At 46.2% G+C, this 19,386-nt stretch overlaps 1 protein-coding gene across 1 annotated transcript in view; it reads right to left on the bottom strand.

The window, feature by feature from the left end:
• Nucleotides 1-4,123: 4,123 nt before the first annotated feature.
• The window catches only part of LOC147440130 (mitochondrial import receptor subunit TOM9-2-like), a 51,987-nt gene continuing 36,724 nt past the window's right edge, over nucleotides 4,124-19,386 (bottom strand). The window contains exon 2 of the mRNA XM_086484490.1: nucleotides 4,124-4,337. The gene's annotated coding sequence lies outside the window, so the exon portion shown is untranslated. The remainder of the gene's footprint in view (nucleotides 4,338-19,386) is intronic.

Raw genomic sequence — 19,386 nt, 5'->3', positions numbered from 1 at the left:
TGTTTGAGCTCACTCGTTCCGATCTTTAAATACCTTTATTTGCACTACAGTTGACCTTCCTTTGTAACATTAGTGTTTTCTAATGCTCTTCATCAATGTATTCCCAATAACATTTCCCATCACAAAATTGGTAATTCTAAACTTTCAAACATGGAAGTGGTTCTTGTTTAGCTTCTCACTAAAAATCTGGTTAAGTCAATCATTATTGGACAATATGTTTTCAACGCTTTACCAAGTCTCTCAGCAGTGTGCTAAAAAAGTCAGTAACCACCTGTGACTATGCATACATACACATGTTTCACAATACTAAACAGTAGCTGTGAACATCACAGTCAAAATGGAACTTTTTGCACCACCAAAATGTAGATTTGCAGAAAGCCAAACCTTTAGTGTTGCTGCATGTGAACGCACTCTAACTCCAAAATAGGGATCAAAACGCGCTCAAAATAAAAATCTACCTGCAAAGTTCATTACAAAGGCCTATACACAAGCCCAAGATGCACAATCTCTAAAAGGAAACACTTCAATCGAAGATCGTTTGAAGATGGCTCTCGAGAATCTTGATACGGCTTCTTCCACTCCTGCTTGCTACTACAAGCTCCTCAGACACAACTAGGCATATCCACACGTACATAGTGGGAACGAATGCTAAGAGATTTATTTTGACTTTTTAAATACATAAGTATATTTTTCCATAATGTATATATGCATATCTAAGTATATTAATAAGTTTTCTATCTCATCCTAGTATTTATCTGAAGGGTATTATATTCTTACTTTATCGTTACAAAGTATTGTGGAACTAAAAGTTAATAGACGTGCCTCTTTAGCTTTGGAAAAAAAGCATTGGTTTCTTTTTTCTACTATCCCATTATTACCTCACACTCTAGTAGATCATATAGCTAGTGTGATTTCCTATATATATATATTTTTTATTTTTTATTTTATTTTTTTAATAGCTACTAAAAAGGAATCAAATCTTAGTGGGACACTAGCTTGCCTGATTTTCAAAGTTACTTCTATTTTAATGCATTATTGAAAGGATGCTTACAAAACTTTATCAAAGAGCAATGTCATGCTTTCATATTGCATGAAGTGTTCATTGGAATCAAATCAAAGTATACGCTAAGGGGATCACAAGAAGACTTTTGCTGCAAGAAAGATTGGCGGATCATGAAGAGCTGGTGGAGAAGTAGTATCCGAGGAGAGAGGAGAAGCGATTTCTCTTCTTCTATACACAAGCTTTGGAGCCTCTGTCCTCCTAGCTCGTCGTCTTCTTTTCTTCCCTTCCTTCCTCCTAGCTTTCGACTTCTATGTTTGAAGTCCGGATTTTGGCAGAGTTGGGCAACTTGAAAATGCTTGCCACCGAAACCATGGACGAATATAACCAAAGGTTTCTCGACGTGTACCTTCCGGTGTCCTTTAAATCTGTTCTCTTGGAGGCCCTATGCGAGCGATACACCATTGGACTACCATCACCATTGCAGGAATATTGTCTATCCAAGCAAGTCTCCACCATGCAAGAACTTATGGACCATGCCACAGTCGGCTACAAACTGATGAAGGGAAAGCTGTTGGGTTAAAGCCCCAAATGGCCCCTTTTAATGTATATTTTAAAGGTGTGGGAATATTTTACATTGGCCACAAATGGCCCCACACCTTTGGCCAAGTTTACTAGCCAAGGTGGTTATCGTTCATGTGTTTATTGCAATGGCTGCAATTTTAGGATGGGTGCTGAAACAAATAGATGTAAAGAATGCCTTCTTGAATGAAGACCTAAAGAAAGTTGTGTATATTATACAGCCCAAGAGTTATGTGAACATGTGTTTGCGTGACCTTGTATGCAGATTCAAAAAAAAAGTATTATATGAGGTGAAGCAAGCACTTAGAGCTTGGTATGAGTGGATTTTGGCATTCTTCATCTCTTTGCGCTTTTGGATGTCTAATGCAAATCACTTTTTGCATGTGTCTAATGTGGTTTACACTAGATCGTTATTCGAATTTTCCCTTGTGTTGTATTTTTCTTTTACGCATTGTAGAGTTCTTATCTTGAATTAGTGAAGAAAAAGGTGTGTGTAACACTTGCAAGAGCTCAAGCTCTCTCCTTCTCTCTCTCTCAACAACCCCTAATGACTTTGTAGTCATCTTGGTCTTTGGTGTGCAATTAAAGAGCTTGATTTTGGTGGGGAGCACCAATCTTGTCGAAGCAAGTCGTCCTCTCTCTTCCTTAGCTACCCAAGGTACTTTGTAGTTTCTTCAAGAGATGTTTTTCCCCGCTAGTCTTCCGGTTTTCACTTATGCCCATGTGGCTAGCCGTATATGGTTTTCTTAAATGTTGCCTTCAAGCATGCTTTGTACTTCGATCTTGTACTTGCCCTCGAAATCGGCACCATTTCACCGTTTTGAGGGGTTTCTCAAGTAATACAACTCAATTACTTTGTGTGTGTGTGTGTGTGTGTGTGTGTGTGTGTGTGTGTGAGTGAGAGAGAGAGAGAGAGAGAGAGAGAGAGAGAGAGGGATGTGAGAGGGGGCTTGAACAACCCCCCATAACCACCATGAACCTCATACCTCCAAAGGAAAATAGATACAATTGATGCGGTTATCCCTAGCCTCCCATGTGCCCTACATATATAAAGATTAGATATGCCCATGAGACACTAACCATACAAGTACGCCCTAGACCAACATGATGCAACATGAACACTGAATACTAACAAAATTTGCCAGGATAAGTGTTCCTCAAATTAAAACTTGAAAGGCTATTTACCAGTGGAGAGGTTGGTAAACTTAGTACACCACTAAGTTTACCAGTAAAGAGGCTGGTGTGCTTAGCGAAAACAATCTTATGTTGTGAAGAAAGCATGCAGGTGCAAATGGGAACACTGGCGAGGAATGGTAAAAATTGTTTCCAAAGTTCACTGCCATGCTCAAAAAAGATTGCAAGGTGATAGTTGCTTACAAACTAAGTTAAAACCTTTCTTTTGTTGTCCACAAACATCAAATTATCCATGGAAGCCCTCTTTTACCAAAAAATAATGTCTTACCATCCAAGACCATAACGGTATCTTTGCAACCCTTTTTTTCCCTAAAGCAATAGTTCTAAACAATATCTTGCTGAATAATGTTTAGCAAAAGATCAACAGACAGCATGCCCTTGCAAGGGTTCACTTGCCTGCTCTCTCGCAATACTTGTGAAACTTTCATATGGCCAAAACCATCCAAGACAATGACCCCAAAATTTCAGCTCATAACCTTGTGTAAGAACTCAACCTCTGAATCTGTAATTGCTCTAGGGTCACCTTCAAATTCCCAAACCTTAATAGGGCCCCGAACCCTATGTTATCACCCCAGCGAGAAGTTTGCCATAATCACAAGAAAGGCCCAACTTGAGAGCCATGAAACTCGACATTTATATACTCGACTATATGGCAGCAATGAAAGGTTTCCGCTAGACGCTGGCTATCAAAGATTCCTTGTGAGTTGAGTAGAAATGCATCCTCAAGAAATCACATACATTTCACAAATGACAATATTCTGCAAATATAATACAAAATACTGCATTAAAATTTTTCACAAAAACAGAATCTTCACAGTTTTACATTCTCTTAAAGACACCCAAACCAATGCACATGTTCAGACACTAGGACTCTCGTTAAAACTGTGCTTCACTTTTTGTGCACTTCCTCTAATAAGTCGTACCATCATCAAATTCACAGTAGGTGCATGAGTCACATTCAAAACAATTGATGGCAAAAATACTTCTAACATTGAGCAGGTGGATAAACTACTATTAATAGAGCAACATCTATCACTTTAAAATGATGCGAAAAAAATACCAGTCTTTGACCTTTCAAAGGTCCTTCATGTTGCCTTCAGCACATTCAAATCTTCATTTTGATATCCTCAAAAAATGTATTTTTTTCAAGCGCATAATTTTTATCGCAACTAGCTTTATGAAAAGTCCAACCTGAGCAAATTCCCGCGCCCAACTTGCACTCTTGAATTTCTCGCTTTAAGCTGGGTTTTGAGTGGGAAAAGACATGTCTGCATTACAGACGTAAAAAGAAACAGTCCTACTCCCAACAAACTCCCATGGAGGGCCTACCTCTAAAAGAAGTTGAAATTAGCTCGACTTTCAAAATTTATGCAGGATAATCAAGCCTCGAGCTGTACATGCCATGCTTGTCCGAAACACTTTGCAAACAGTTTTAGAAAAGCTCATCCTAATCCTAGATAAAATCATGATAGCCTTCAACACTTGGCCATCACAACTACACCCATCTTCTTTACATGAACCGCATCCTTGAAACTGGAGCTTTTGCCAATGACCATGACACCTGAAATCCCAATTAATATCATTGTTAATAGGCAGACTAAGAGAACTAAATACTACCAATCAGATTGTTTCTTTGTCTAATGGTATCTTCAATAAAACTATCAAATTGGCATGTCCAGCAGCTACAAAGACACACACTACTTGGTAAAAACTGAACTAAAAGTTCAACCGACAAACTTAAACCATTACATCATATTTGAGACTAAGCATAAAGGTTAGTTCATCCAGCATGCTAAGCAGCCACGGTTTTCCATCCCCACTACACACACACCCCCACCCCCCCAAAAAGAAAGGACAAAATAATCAATAGACTTCCTGAGGAGCTCCACTTGTAACCCTGCAAACTGAGGAAGAATCACCGATGTCGCATTTGGGTTGTGCGATGATTGGACACTCTTAACATGCTACGCAGCAGTTTCCCTGTCCCAAGTCGAAAACCACAATACATAACACGGGAAACGATATTCTCCTCCTCTTCGACCTTTTCAGTATTTAGTCACCTCTCATGCAACAGGCCCCCTTCCCCTCCCTCCATTAGAAATTAAAAGCACAAGAGGTCATTTATAGTAATAGCACCACCAGGGTGGTGGTGCACTTTGTCACCTTTAAGGTAGTACCTTAAGCAACAGAGCTCCCTCCCTATCTCTTCAGATGCCAGCCGCTTCCCCATCACACTGATGTGTTTGTCCTGCCCAATAGGATATGTGGTGTCTGTAGTCAAACCGTCCGGAGAAAACAGGGAAGCCCAAGAACCGTCATGAGAATGACCGGAAGCCTGTCAGTGCATGAGACTGCAACCCAAGGTGGCCAGGTGGCTAAGCTGTGTAAAACTCCAGGAAGGCCAGATGTAGCAATCTGCATCATAAACGTCCTCTGAAACAAGGAAAGCCAGACTAAACAGTCTGAGTTGTAGAAGCTACCGTAAGCTGCAACAGTCACCGAGAGACCACAAGGACAACCACCGGATGGTGTCATGTCAATAGGTAGGGTAATCCAAGATGAGGGGAAGGCCAGACTCAACACTCTGCACTGTGAAGGGCATCTGAGAAGAGGTGTCGTCAGACCAAACTGTCTGCACCGTAATCATCTTGTAGAAGTAGGGAAGCCAGACTGAGCAATCTACGTTGTGAATATCCTTTGAGAAGAGGAAAGGCCAAACCAATCTGTCTACGCCGTCTTGCCTGTATCTCTTGCCTCCAATTCTTTGGTGTCAACCAAAACAAAATCCACGTCAACAACAGCACCGAGCCGCAACTTGGTGTGGCTCTCAATGTGAATGAGCAGGGAGTGGCTTACTGCCCAGGTCGGGGGATAAGTCTTTTGTAATGTCACGTGAGTCCGTGGACAAGCTACAGCATGACAAGGGTTCAATTCAGTCAAGTCAGTCTAAAATAGGAAGTGATCTGGCACTTTTGTGAGTCTGTTCGTAGAACGTGCATGTCCAGGCACTTAGATTAGATACATATCCTCCGGTTGCACACAGCATGATCATCAACATTCCCATCAGAATCCATCAAGGGAATTTTCCAATGCATTAAACCTATTTTCCCTATTTTTGACATTTTTCACTTATTTATTAAGTGACTTTTGTTGGGAACTAGGTAGGGTAATTTTGCTAAGATAATATATAAGCAAACCAGAGTTAGCACTTTCTGGCAGAAGAGGCAGCAGGAGCACTCACTCAACAGGTAAATTCTCAGCAGAACCCCCAAGAGGCCTAGCGTTTTTACTTCACAGCAGAAAGATGGCCATTTTGGACCAGATCAACCAACGTTTTTGTCCTTGCAGATTTCTGGCGATAGCAAACCAAGCAGAAACCCCAGCGTTAGCAGCTTCTCCACAGGCTAACAATGAGCAGACCAAGCGAAAACACCAGCGTTAGCAGATTCTCCACAACCTGACCATTTTCAGCCCTAGCGTTTTTGCAAACCTTCACGACAAGGACATCAAGAACATCAGCATTTTCAGTTTTCAGCTGTCAGTACCCGCAGTAGAACCCCCGAACCTCGCAGATCTCACCTTCCCACAGTAGATCCTCGCCGCATGGTCAGATCCCACATAGTTTGCAGATTCAGCACGAAAAACGCAGATTTCAGCATCTGCGTTTTCAGCGTGTCGTCGTCGCATCGTCGCCATCGACATCGTCACCGACATAGAGTCAGAATTCGACAGATAAAGATTTGCAGATTTCAGCCATTAGCAGTTTCAGATTTCAGCCCGTCTCGTCGTCCTCCTCATCATCGTCAACATCGTCGGCAAGTCCAAGCATTGTAGAGATTTGTGCAATCATAAGTAGACTATCACGGGGACGTGGCAACTGTTAACTATGTCACGAGGACGTGGCAACTGCTAACTTCAGCTGTTGGTTTCTTTCCAAGGGGTTTTGTTTTATTTTTGAGACCCTCTTCTTGAAGTAGCAAACGGTCGGACATTGCATGGCCAATGTGAACGGTAGTTTCACCCGCAGATGAGTAGTGGTCCGCACTGGAATCCGTATGGTAAGAGGATGTCTAGGCTCAGAGCAAGATCATATAGGTCCCCCCGTCGCACTTAGCAAGTTGGTGGATACTAGGAAGTGAACTCAATAAAGGCCTAAAGTCAAGGTGTGACTACCAACAGAAAGTATCCGACAATTGGGCCACATTGCACTTTTGGATGTGATCCCAATGAGGATAGATGGTCAGATGACCACAGGGAGCCCAACGGAATCATTTCCTAAAATTTAGGGAACTGCTATTTTGGGCCGTGAAATGTGTTCGCTTCATTACCTCCGGTATGACTAGGGGAACATTTTACAACTCTGCCGCGAAGTCAATTGACGCGTCAGTTGAGATATTTTTAAGCGGCAAACCCGAAACGGGCAAATGCTTGTAAATGGGCCGTGTCAGTTTTTCATGGACTTGCCTCCTACAGGAAAAAATGCGCTGAATTTTAAGCTTGGAGAGGGCTTCATTTGCATTTTGTCACAGGTTAAGAGCTACGGAGTGCTTCCTTTCCCTCTTATGTACAGTATGTGTTAGAGATTACATCTCCGGCTGCATATCACACACTTTATGTACGGCTAGTATGGTCCGGGTTGGCCACCCATGTCACATCTAGAGCCTAGGGTCACATGTGCACATTGCACATGGTCACTTCTTTTTCATTCATCACACCCACTTTGGATGGTTTTATATCTTAGGGTATTTATCCCATTGTTGGGTCGTGGGTTGTTATCTCATGAGGTCGTGGGGGCCTTGGGGCCTAGTATATATGCTAGGCCCACCCCACATGTATTTGACATCTTTGTACATTTATGATAGTAGAGAGGTTCCATTGGGAACCCGTTTACCCACTCTCTCTCTATTCCAGCGTTGGCACTTTCTCTCTCTCTCCATCGCCATATTCTCACATGGTATCAGAGCCCATTTACCTTCCAACAGCGAATTCAGGGATCTGGCAGCAGCGCTCTTCTTCCTTCAACATTCCATCGCGAGGAAACACCATTTAAGAGGCTGCGTTTTTTTGAAGTTGCTGCGTTTCAGTTAGACCAGCGTTTTCAGAATCTGGACACATTGCGTTTTGTGCTAAAGCATCTGCGTTTTCAGAGGCTATTCGGTTTTTGAGGCCTCAGGCCATCTACACTTACAGGGGGATTACCATTCAGCGTTTTTTTTCCTCCTTGGTCCACTCCACACAGGATTAACTACAGAGTTTTTTATCCTATTCCCTACTTTGCTAACGGTGCTTGTGTTTACTTGTTACACAGTGGAGAGGCCCAATCGTCTGTTGACCTTGCAGCAGAGTTCCCTCTCTATCCCTACCACTTACCCTCATTGCCCTATTCTAGCCGGGCATTTACCTCCCTGTTTCAGCGATTTTCAGCCTGCTATTTTTTACAGGTTTGCTGCGTTTTTTCGCACACACGAGGTGAGGTTCAGCGATCTTGTTGGTTCCCCGGTACCCTCTACTTCGGGTGTTTTTACCCCTCTTCCGGTGCAGTTCCTGGACCAGTTTCCTTGCTGTTTTTTTCTCTCATTTCAGCGCCTTCATAGGCTGAGATACACAGAGTTACTCAACATCCGCTTCTGCAGCGTTTCCATCTTGTTCGGAGACGTACAAGCTTGCTGTTTTTTACTGTTCAGCAGTGATTTTCAGCACCTTAGCAGTTGCTCTTGGGTAGACAGCTTGCCTGGCACTTATCCCTAGCACAGTTGATCACGGTACCCTCACATCGACTTGATCTCTCTGCTTTTTGGGGCATACGCTTCTGCACGGAGATTGACGAGACATGGCTGCCCCTGCAGCATATGGTTTTACGGTCTTCACAGAGACCTCCAAGATGGATAATTCCAACTACAGTGTTTGGAAGACGAAGGTGAAGACCCTGATCACCTACAATGGATTCTAGGATTGGCTTCAGGACAGCACATTGGCTACGAAGCCAGTTCTTACTCCAGGATTTGTTTCACAGGCAGATATTGATTCATGGGTCGACAATGATCGTCGGGTGTACACTTTTCTTCTTATGAACCTCTCTGACACGGTTCTACAGGAAGTTAAAGCGGAGGAGCACGCACACAAGCTTTGGCAACGCATTACGGAATTGTTTGAGGACAAATCTGTCGCCAGGTGTCTTCGGCTAGAGCAGGAGCTTTACCTCCTACAGTTCAGCCAGTTCAACTCACTTCTGGGGTTGACTCGCAAGATGCGGGAGATCTGGGACGACCTCGTCGCCTCTGGAGGCAGCATGACCACACAACAGATGGCCAAGCACTTGCTCTTCAAACTCCCTCTTCGATTTGATTCCTACTACCAGGGGATCATACGCTCACGCCCTGCAGCCCCGCCTACCTGGGAAGAGGTTCTTCCCGAGCTCAGAGCCACTCCGAGTTTCGGGCAGGAGGAGCTGTTGGCGCGGATGGTGCATTGCTGGCTAAGGGCAAGGACAAGGGAAAGAAGGCCCAGACATCAGATTCGGGCGAACCTTCTACGTCAAACGACAAGAAGAAGAACAACAACAACAACAAAGACATCGAGTGCCATTATTGCAAGAAAAAAGGGCACAAGCAAGCAGAGTGTCGGAAGAAGAAGCGGGACGAGGCTGACAAAGCTAAGAAGAACATAGCTTCCACGGCGGTGACGACTGCCAAGCCATCTGAGGGGATTTCTCTTGTTGCTGCTACCGGTGCGGCATTGACTTCTACTCAGTCTGGAGCATGGATTGTGGACAGCGGTGCTACCGCCCACATGACTCCTATGAGGGATTGGTTCACTTTCCTTACAGCTACGTCAGATCAGACTATCACTCTTGGTGATTCCCACACGGTACCGGTCTCTGGTACAGGCCACATACCCATTTTCAGATCTTCGACTGACCCACGATACAGTGCTTTGGAGGCTTTGTATGTACCTGACTTAGCCTTCAACCTTCTTTCAGTGGCTTCACTTGATTCACAGGGGGCACAAGTACTATTTGGAGGAGGTAAGGTTGTTATCTCCGACTCTGCTATTGGCACAGTGCTAGCCCATTGTGAGCGAGACGGCGCCCTCTTCAAGCTCACAGCACTACTATCACATGGCTCGGTATCTTCTTCATTGTGGCACGCCAGATATGGCCACTTGAACTATTCCTACATGCAACAGGCATCCAGGGAGTCCTTGGTTGATGGGCTTCCTAGCATTCGCTCTCCTACGGGTGTTTGCACAGCTTGCCAAATGGGCAAGCAACATCGTGACGCCTTTCCGAAGCAGGCCGAAACCAGAGCTTCGAGACCACTAGCCTTGATCCACACCGACATTTGTGGCCCTCAAGCCACTCCTTCCTTCAGCGGACCCCTCTACATGTTGGTGCTAGTGGATGATTTTACGAGATACACTTGGGTTTACTTCTTGAAACTCAAGTCGGAGTGCCTATCCTACTTCAAGGATTGGAAGACTATGGTGGAGAAGGAGGACTTAAAGATTGTCTCTCTTCGCTCAGACAACGGAGGTGAGTTCACTTCCAAGGAGTTCGCGCAGTTCTGCAAGTCGGAGGGCATACAGCGCAAGCTGACTACTCCTTACACTCCATCTCAGAATGGAGTGGTCGAGCGGAAGAATCGGACTATTGTTGAGATGGCTCGGACGATGCTCGAGCATGCTTCTCTGGCTCGGGTTTTCTGGGCAGAAGCTTGTTCCACGGCGGTCTACCTTCAGAACAGGTCGCCTACATCAGTAGTAGCATCTATGACCCCTTATCAGGCTTACTATGGGCGCAAGCCCTCTGTGGCACACCTACGCGTGTTTGGGTGTCCGGCCTTCGTGCATGTGCCGAAGGAGAAGCGAACGAAGCTAGATCCTAAGTCCAAGAAGATGATCTTCGTTGGATACAATCAAGAGTCCAGTGGATTTCACCTTCATGATCCGGTCACCAGGGCCACTACAGTGAGTCGTGATGTTGTCTTTGATGAGCAGTTCATCGGCTTTTCAGAGGGGGCGTCTACATCGGAGCCTTCTACATCGACACCTCTCTCCCTTCCCGCACCAATCGGGCCTCCACCTCCACCTCCACCACTACCTAGACCTCTACCACAGCAGCCAGTACCTACCTTGGATCATGCTGATTCTGACACCGACTCTATCCAGTCTGCAGATGGTGCTGAGGACCCTCCAGAGGACGTAGCGGCAGCACCTCGGGAGCGACTTGTACCTGGTTGGCTTTATTCGACAGTTTCTTCTTCTGGATTGACGGAGTTACCACAGCCGCAGGAGCCTGGACAACCTAGACGCTCAGCACGCCTTCAGCAGCGAAGGCAGGTATACGAGGGCAACGAGTTCGAGAACTTTGCTCTCATGACGCGGATTTCTTCTGCGGCCCCAGAGCCCTCTCCAGTGAAAGAGGCCCTTGAGTCTAACTCTTAGAAGCGTGCGATGCTTATGGAGCTCGACGCTATTGAGCGGCATGGTACTTGGAAGATTGTTCCTCGACCTACGAAGCGGAAGATTGTTGGGACGCGTTGGATCTTCAAGACGAAGTTCAAAGCTGACGGTTCCATCGAGAAGCACAAGGCGAGACTTGTGGCCAAGGGCTATGCACAGCGCCCTGGCGTTGACTTCGACGAGACTTTCGCTCCGACCGCTCGGATGACTACTATACGGATGTTACTCTCATTAGCAGCCCACTACAGCTGGCCTATCTATCAGATGGACGTCAAGAGTGCCTTCCTCAACGGTACTCTTACAGGGGAGATTTATGTTGAGCAGCCGCCGGGTTTTGCGAAACCTGGCTTCGAGGACTACGTCTGTCGACTGTACAAAGTGCTATACGGCCTGAAGCAGGCTTCCAGGGCCTGGTATCAGAGGATTGATGAGTTTTTCATTAGTCTCGGTTTGAAGCGTACACATGGTAACGCGAACTGCTATGTAGCATCAGAGGGCGGTTTGGTTGCTATTGTTATTGTATATGTTGATGACTTGATCTTTTCAGGTTCTTGGACAGTTAGGATCCGCTCCATCATACAGTCTTTGGAAAAGACATTTGAGATGACGGATCTGGGCTTGCTACACTTCTTCCTGGGTTTTGAGATTTACCAGACACCTCACGACATCTTCTTCTCTCAGCGGAAGTATGCTACGGATATACTTGATGAAACCAGCCCGTGGAGGAGCGGTAAACGTTGGCTTTCACCCAAAATTCTTTACTTTAGACACACACACAGAGCACTTTGCAAAGAGAACCTGCGACGGGAATTAACACTTAAGCACACACACGGCTCGGAAGCTAGAATGCTCCGAGCAGACGCCGACAACCTGTAGGCCCCAAAATTGGCGCCCCTTTCGGTATTTCTTTATACTTTGAGAGGGTAAATTTAAAAAGTAGAGTCCTCGGAATCCTTTACCTGTATCCAACTAGATACCACTTGATTTGGCCAAATTTCGGTAGCATAACAACCCCAAAACTTGCGCGAAACCAATTTCCCTGCTGGAACTCACTTCCACTGGCATAAACCCTCTGATTCCTGCCAAAAAACAATAAATTCAGCACGTTGTATTTACTGGTTTTTGGCCTGTTTTCAGCCCCAAACAGTCCCCTAACTGTCCTCTGCCAATGGGGCACTATTCCCAATGGTTCTGGCATCCATATAGCTGAAAAACAGTCAATTTACAACGCATACACAGCGCTGAAAATGCACCTGTATAGTGAGGTTATGACCCTCACTAGTGCCTGCTTTGGAGTAGCAATTAGCTACCCCTGTTCCTGCTCAAGGAGGCTCTTGCCTCAGCACGAAAGCATGAACCACACAACTGTACATTAGTCAAATGAAGAGCCCTCTTATGGGGCATCACATAACTGCACGTAGGGGAGAGAGAGAGCAGCGTGTAGCGTGCAGGGCATCACTCCTAGCACCACATTGTACATAGAGGAAAGCAAGCACTCCATAGCTCTTAACCTGACAGGTTCTCAATGAAGCATCCCCCCAGCATAAATCGAGCACCCTCTCTTCTGCCCTTGACCTGTAATGCATCTGTGAACAAATAGATGCAAAAAGGAGAAGATTTCCATGGCTGCCAAAACCTGCGTATCGCTGAAAACGCAGTAAAACAGCCCTGTAAACACGCATCTAATGCCTTCCAATGCTGAAAATGAGCTCCTTAGTCTTAGGTAAAGTCATGGGAAGATAAAAAATGGAGAGAAATGGCTGAAAATCACAATTATCAGCTTCCAAAACTGCTCCAAAAAGTCAGTTACGGATTCTCTTCTCCCAAACTTGGTAAATTGACCAAAAAGTGCCACTTGGCACTCATACATGCAATTTCCCCGCATTGGGGTTCCTGCTTAAAAATCTCTCAACTGGTGCATCAGTTGACTTTGCAGCAACGTAATAAAATGTTCCCCTGGTCATACCGAAGGTAATGACGCGAACACATTTCACGGCCCAAAATAGCAGTTCCCTAAATTTTAGGAAATGATTTCGTTGGGCTCCCTGTGGTCATATGACCATCTATCCTCATTGGGACCGCATCCAAAAGTGCAATGTGGCCCAACTATCGGATACTTTCTGTTGGTAGTCACACCTTGACTTTAGGCCTTTATTGAGTTCACTTCCTAGTATCCACCAACTTGCTAAGTGTGACGGGGGAACCTACATGATCTTGAACTGAGCCTAGACATCCTTTTACTTTACAAGTTCCAGTGCTGACCAACTTTCCGTCTGCGGGTGAAACTACCGTTCACATTGGCCATACAATGTCCGACCATTTGCAACTTCAAAAAGAGGGTCTCAAAAATTAAACAAAAATCATTGGAAAGAAACCAACAACTAAGGTTAGCAGTTGCCACGTCCTCGTGACACTTGACCGACACAGAATGGGACAGTGCAAACCTATAGGCACTCCACTTGAGCCCGGGGAGAACCTTTCTATCCATGATCCCTTGGCTCGGGTTGACCAGACACAGTACCGCAATGTCATAGGCTGTTTAGTGTGGCTTACCTATTCACGCCCAGACATCTGCTACGCTGTTTCCATACTCGGTTCTTTTTCCTCCAAGCCTCGAGAGCGACACTGGAAGTGTGCTCTTCGTACGATGAGGTACATTTCTGGCACGGTTGATCTGGGGATCTTCTATCGTCGCTCAGGCAGTTCCACACTTCGTGGATGGTGCGATTCGGATTGGGCTGGCAATCCCGACACTCGACGCTCGACTACTGGAGTCGTTTTCACACTTGGCTCAGGATCTATCTCATGGAGCAGCAAGAGGCAACCTACCGTTGCGCTCTCATCTACAGAGGCGGAGTACCGCGCAGCTTGCTACACTGCGTGCGAGGGCATTTGGCTACGGAGACTTCTGGGGGAGCTAGGGTTCCCACAAACTGCAGCGACACTTCTTTCCTGCGACAACCAGAGTTGCATCGCCATCGCCAAGAATCCGGTCTTCCATGCAAGGACCAAGCACATCGAGGTGCAGTATCACTATGTACGCGAGAGGATTCTGGCTGGAGATTTGCAATTGGAGTACGTCCGTACGGTGGACAATGCTGCAGACATCTTCACCAAGGCTGTTTCCCAGTAGATTTTGGCTTCTATTCACCGCATTCTTTCTGTTTGTTCAACATCCGGTGCTGAGAGGGGGTGTTAGAGATTACATCTCCGACTGCATATCACACACTTTATGTACGGCTAGTATGGTCCGAGTTGGCCACCCATGTCACATCTAAAGCCTAGGGTCACATGTGCACATTGCACATGGTCACTTATTTTTCATTCATCACACCACTTCGGATGGTTTTATACCTTAGGGTATTTATCCCATTGTTGGGTCGTGGGTTGTTATCTCATGAGGTCGTGGGGGCCTTGGGGCCTAGTATATATGCTAGGCCTACCCCACATGCATTTGACATCTTTGTACACTTACGATAGTAGAGAGGTTCCATTGGGAACCCGTTTACCCACTCCCTCTCTATTCCAACGTTGGCACTTTCTCTCTCTCCATCGCCATTCTCACAGTATGGTGCTAGGAGTGATGCCCTGCACGCTACACACTGCTCTCTCTTTCCCCTACGTGCAGTTATGTGATGCCCCACAAGAGGGCTCCTCATTTGACTGATGTACAGCTGTGTGGGTTCATGCTTTTGTGCTGAGGCAAGAGCCTCCTTGAGCAGGAACAGGGGTAGCTGACTGCTACTCCAAAGCAGGCACCGGTGAGGGTCATAACCTCACCGTACAGGTGCAAGATCAGCGTTGTGTATGCGCTGTAAATTGATTGTTTTTTCAGCCATACGAACGCCAGGACCATTGGGAATTGTGCCCCACTGGCCGAGGACAACTAGGAGACTCTTTGGGGCTGAAAACAGGGCAAAAACCAGTAAATACAGCGTGCTGAATTTACTGTTTTTAGACAAGAATCAGAGGGTATACGCCAATAGAAGCGAGTTCTAGCAGGGGAATTGATTTCGTGCAAGTTTTGGGGCTGTTATGCTGTCGAAATTTGGCCAAATCAGGTAGTATCTTGCGGGATACAGGTAAAAGATTCCTGGGACTCATCTTTGTAATTTACCCTCCTAAAGAATAAAGAAATACCGAAAGGGGTGCCAATTTTGGGGCCTACAGGTTGTCGGCGTCTGCTCGGGGCATTCTAGCTTCCGAGGCGTGTGTGTATTCAAGTGTTAATTCCCGTAGCACGTTTCCTTTGCACATTCTCTCTGTGTGTGTCTAAAGTAAAGAATTTCGGGTGAAAGCCAACGCCTACCGCCCCACGGGCCGGTTCCATAGACCGCTCTCGCCATAGAGAGTGGGGCCTTCGACGAAAGGTTTGACAACATTTTGGTGTCGTATTCTTCTCTCTCTATCTCTCGGTCTCATGCACCTTCATTCATAGTGTTCATCACTTTGTTTGTGTCCATTGCACTCTCTCACTAAAGGAACGGAAGGTTCTCCCTTCCCTAAGTAAAAAGGAACCTTGAGCACAATTCGGAGCACTCATCTTGAGCAAAGTTCAACATTCACTTCCGTTGCAACTTGCACCTTACATGTAAGGTTACCGAGGGTGAGTGTAAGCAACTCTAAAGGTAGCAATCCAAATGATCAGGAGTGTAGAAGAGCAACTGCACTATCATCCAAGCCAAGCTCCAAGTGACTCCGGATGTAGTCGAAGGATGCCTGATCTCCCGCATCTTGCGGGTAAACTCTCCAAGAGAGTCCAAACCACTAAAGCCCCACTCCAATCTGTAGATCCAAGCAATGAACCTGTCCAAGAAGAGATCCAAGATCCTCTCCCTAAGTCCATGTAGAAGCTTTTGTGTAAGCAAGTGATCTGAAGTGTCAAGGTCAAGTGGTAAGTGTCTGTCCACGCAAGATGGTGGTGTCTTCTCTGGGAATGTCATGATCCCATATGCCATGAGCATGGCCTTATCTCGTGTGAACTCCTCTGATGAGTGCATAGGTGTGTCCATAGCCAAACCACAAATCACCACCCCCTCTGGAGTGCGCAACCGCCGAATGATGGCTGGAATGAATGAATCTCCCCAAGGATCATACGCCCGTAGATGATCAAGCCGATTGTCAAAGATACTGTGTACTACAGCAGTCACTGAGAGACCGCACGGATCACCATCAGATGGTGTCCTGATAAGAGGTAGCTTCATCCTCTATGAAAAACACAAGCCAAGAGGCTGCTGTCCACCCAAAAACGCAACTACGAGGTGATGAAAACGCTGCTGTCCAGCGATTTTCAGCGTGCTCGTATGCTCCCGGCATGGTCCGGAGCGGTGCAGAGGGTGTAGGGAGGGTTTATCCTTGTGTCCACAGCCGTCAAAGGGCTGAAAACAGAGAAAAAAAACAGCAGTGGTATATGGCTGAAATATGTAGCAGATGAAGAGGAATCGGGACGGCAATGCACTGGATGCAAGGCCGGGTGGGGTAGGCAAGATCCATAGAGGGTGTGGCCAAGCGCTCCCCTCTGCTGAATACGCAGCTGCTGGCTGAAACGCAGATACTCCCAAAAACAGAGATGGAGCACAAGTAGTTCCGCGGATAAAACAGGCCTCTGTGGCTAGCACTAATGGGGGAGGGTAGAGATCTGGTGTTCTCCAACAACAACACTAGGGGAAGGATGAGGTCTTCACGATGGATATCCTCCAAAGGAGAACCTCATGCAGAAAGGTGATGCACCTAAAACATGAAGAGCCTGAGCTCTGATACCATGTGAGAGTGCACGTGTGCGGGAGAGAGAGAGAGAGAGAGAGAGAGAGAGAGAGAGAGATGAAAATGAATGAAATGAAATGTAATATTAACGTCTTCAAAAGGCCAAAATGACCTATGAGACCAAAAGGTTACGTGTGGTGAATCTAATACCAGGTTTGGGTACAAAAAGTACAAAGAACTGAAAAGAAAATAGTGGGTAGGGGTGGGGTACAAAGGGAATACAAAAGGAAGGGGGGGGGGGGGGGGGGGGATACAATGGAGCTCTCTGACAGTCGAGGCATGATATACATATACATCAGTATCCAAAAGGCTATAGAGATTCAATGTCCTCCAAGGTAGGCACTTTGTCGGGACGGCTCCTATGTCGCAGTCTACGTCGACGTCGAGAGGGCCCCCTCATCCGTGGGCGACGTGACCGCCCCAACTCTTATCGCCCGATCAAGCAATATGCCTCTGGTGTTGTTATGTTGTTGCGGCTGCTCGAACTCCTCTGTCTATGACTGAAAGAAATCTGTAATCTTCCGCTGTTGCTGGATCTCTCATTGTGCCCCTCTTCAAGAGGTCCTCTCTGTGTTTGCGAGTCTCCAGTAAGTATAATCAGAGGCATCTCTGATCCTGGTATCTCATGACTCTAGAAAGTGGCCAAAAACCCTCTCTGAATAGACAATGAAAGCGGCCTCGTATCTCATAGTATACTGGGTAGTGACATACGTAATGTAGCTCTGTCTCTGGCTCTATATGGCACACCTGACAAATCCTGGACTCAACGGGTACTCCTCTAAATCTGTCTGTCTCGATCTCTAGCTGATGTGGGGATGTGCGTATCTGACCAATAGCACATCGTATCCCGTGGGATAGATGAGTGTCCATGTATCCTGGTTTGATCACAAAACCATCCTTCGTGAGTTGGAGAAGATGCTCTCTATAGAAAGTCATCTTTGTACCTAGCTCATGCGTAGGTTGTATCCATGTCCTCTTTGTATCCAATTGAATCAAGTCCTGTCTGATGAGCCTGGTAATCTCTGCCCTAGTGAGGGAGATGGAGGGTGCATCCAGAGAGTACTGAAATGGGAGTAGCTGATCCATACTAAAGCCATGTAACTGAAACCAAGATGCCATCTCTGCATACCAACATGATCTATCTCCCTGCAATGCCAATTGTCGCGAAGACTCTAGTGCTAATCAAGCATATCTGTCTCTAGGGAGAGCCCAAATGCTATGCATAAATGAAACTGATCGAGTGAGTGCCTCCACTACCAATGGGGGAGCAGCGAGCTCCGCCCTAATAATGTCATGTGGTATTGAGGCCTTGGCCCTAATCATCCGAGAAATCATAGACACCAAGGGCTTCTTCATACATCTCCATCCATCAATATTGCCAGCTCTGCTATGATGATCAACTGAGGGACCCCATATCTCCACTCCATACAGCATGGCCGAAGTGACCAAAGTGTCAAAGAGCCAAAGCTTTGTCCGAGGTTCTTGGAACTGAACCTGCAAACAAATCGTCTCAAGTCTCCCCAATGCTGCATAGGCTCTGGTCAATCGCGTATCTGATGTACGCCTCAGGGGAAAATACTGGACCACTGAAAACCGCCCCAAGGTAAGTGTATGTATCTGCATACTCCACAGTCTCTCAACCATATGTAAAAGTGGGGGCGGACCTCCTTACCCATTGCGTTGTGGTGTTAAACACCATTACCTTGGTCTTACCAAGGTTCACAGACAATCCATTGTCTCGTGCAAATACATGCAACGCATCCAAATGACACTGCTTCCCCTCTGGAGAATTTGAGATCAGCACAATACCATCAGCATATAAGAGCAACGGAATCCATGTCCCTGCAAGCTGAGCACCTCTATCACCCTCTGCCTGCACAGAATCTGAAAACTCATCTACATATATCCCAAAGAGAGCCGGAGATAGGGGGCAACCCTGCTTCACCCCAATGGAGTGAACCATGTCGGACATGCCTTGAGTAGTGTGTACTTGTCCTACCACTGTCCTGTATAAAGCTAAGATCCCCCAGATCAGCTCTGTGGGCACCCCAATGTCTTGCAATTTGCGTATGAGTCTGGCTCGTGGCACTGTATCAAAGGCTTTGCGGAAATCCACAAAGCTACAATATATCCTCCTGCCATGGTGTCTACCCTCCTCAATAATGGCTCTGAGTGTCAAAATCTGGTCAAGAGTGGAGAAACCTCTCATGAACCCTACCTGTCATGTTGCCCGTATGCCCTCTCTCTCTGCCCATCCACTCAACTCATGCTCAAGAATTGATGCGTATAGCCTAGCCAGAGTGTGACCAACCATGATGGTTCGGTGATTCCTGGGAAACATAGGGTCTTCCAACTTGAAGATAGGCACAATAGTAGACACACTCCAA

This window comes from Adiantum capillus-veneris, chromosome 16, assembly GCF_014529385.1.
Source record: "Adiantum capillus-veneris isolate H3 chromosome 16, ASM1452938v2, whole genome shotgun sequence".
Lineage (NCBI taxonomy): Eukaryota > Viridiplantae > Streptophyta > Polypodiopsida > Polypodiales > Pteridaceae > Adiantum > Adiantum capillus-veneris.
This window is presented reverse-complemented; position numbering and strand designations above follow the sequence as displayed.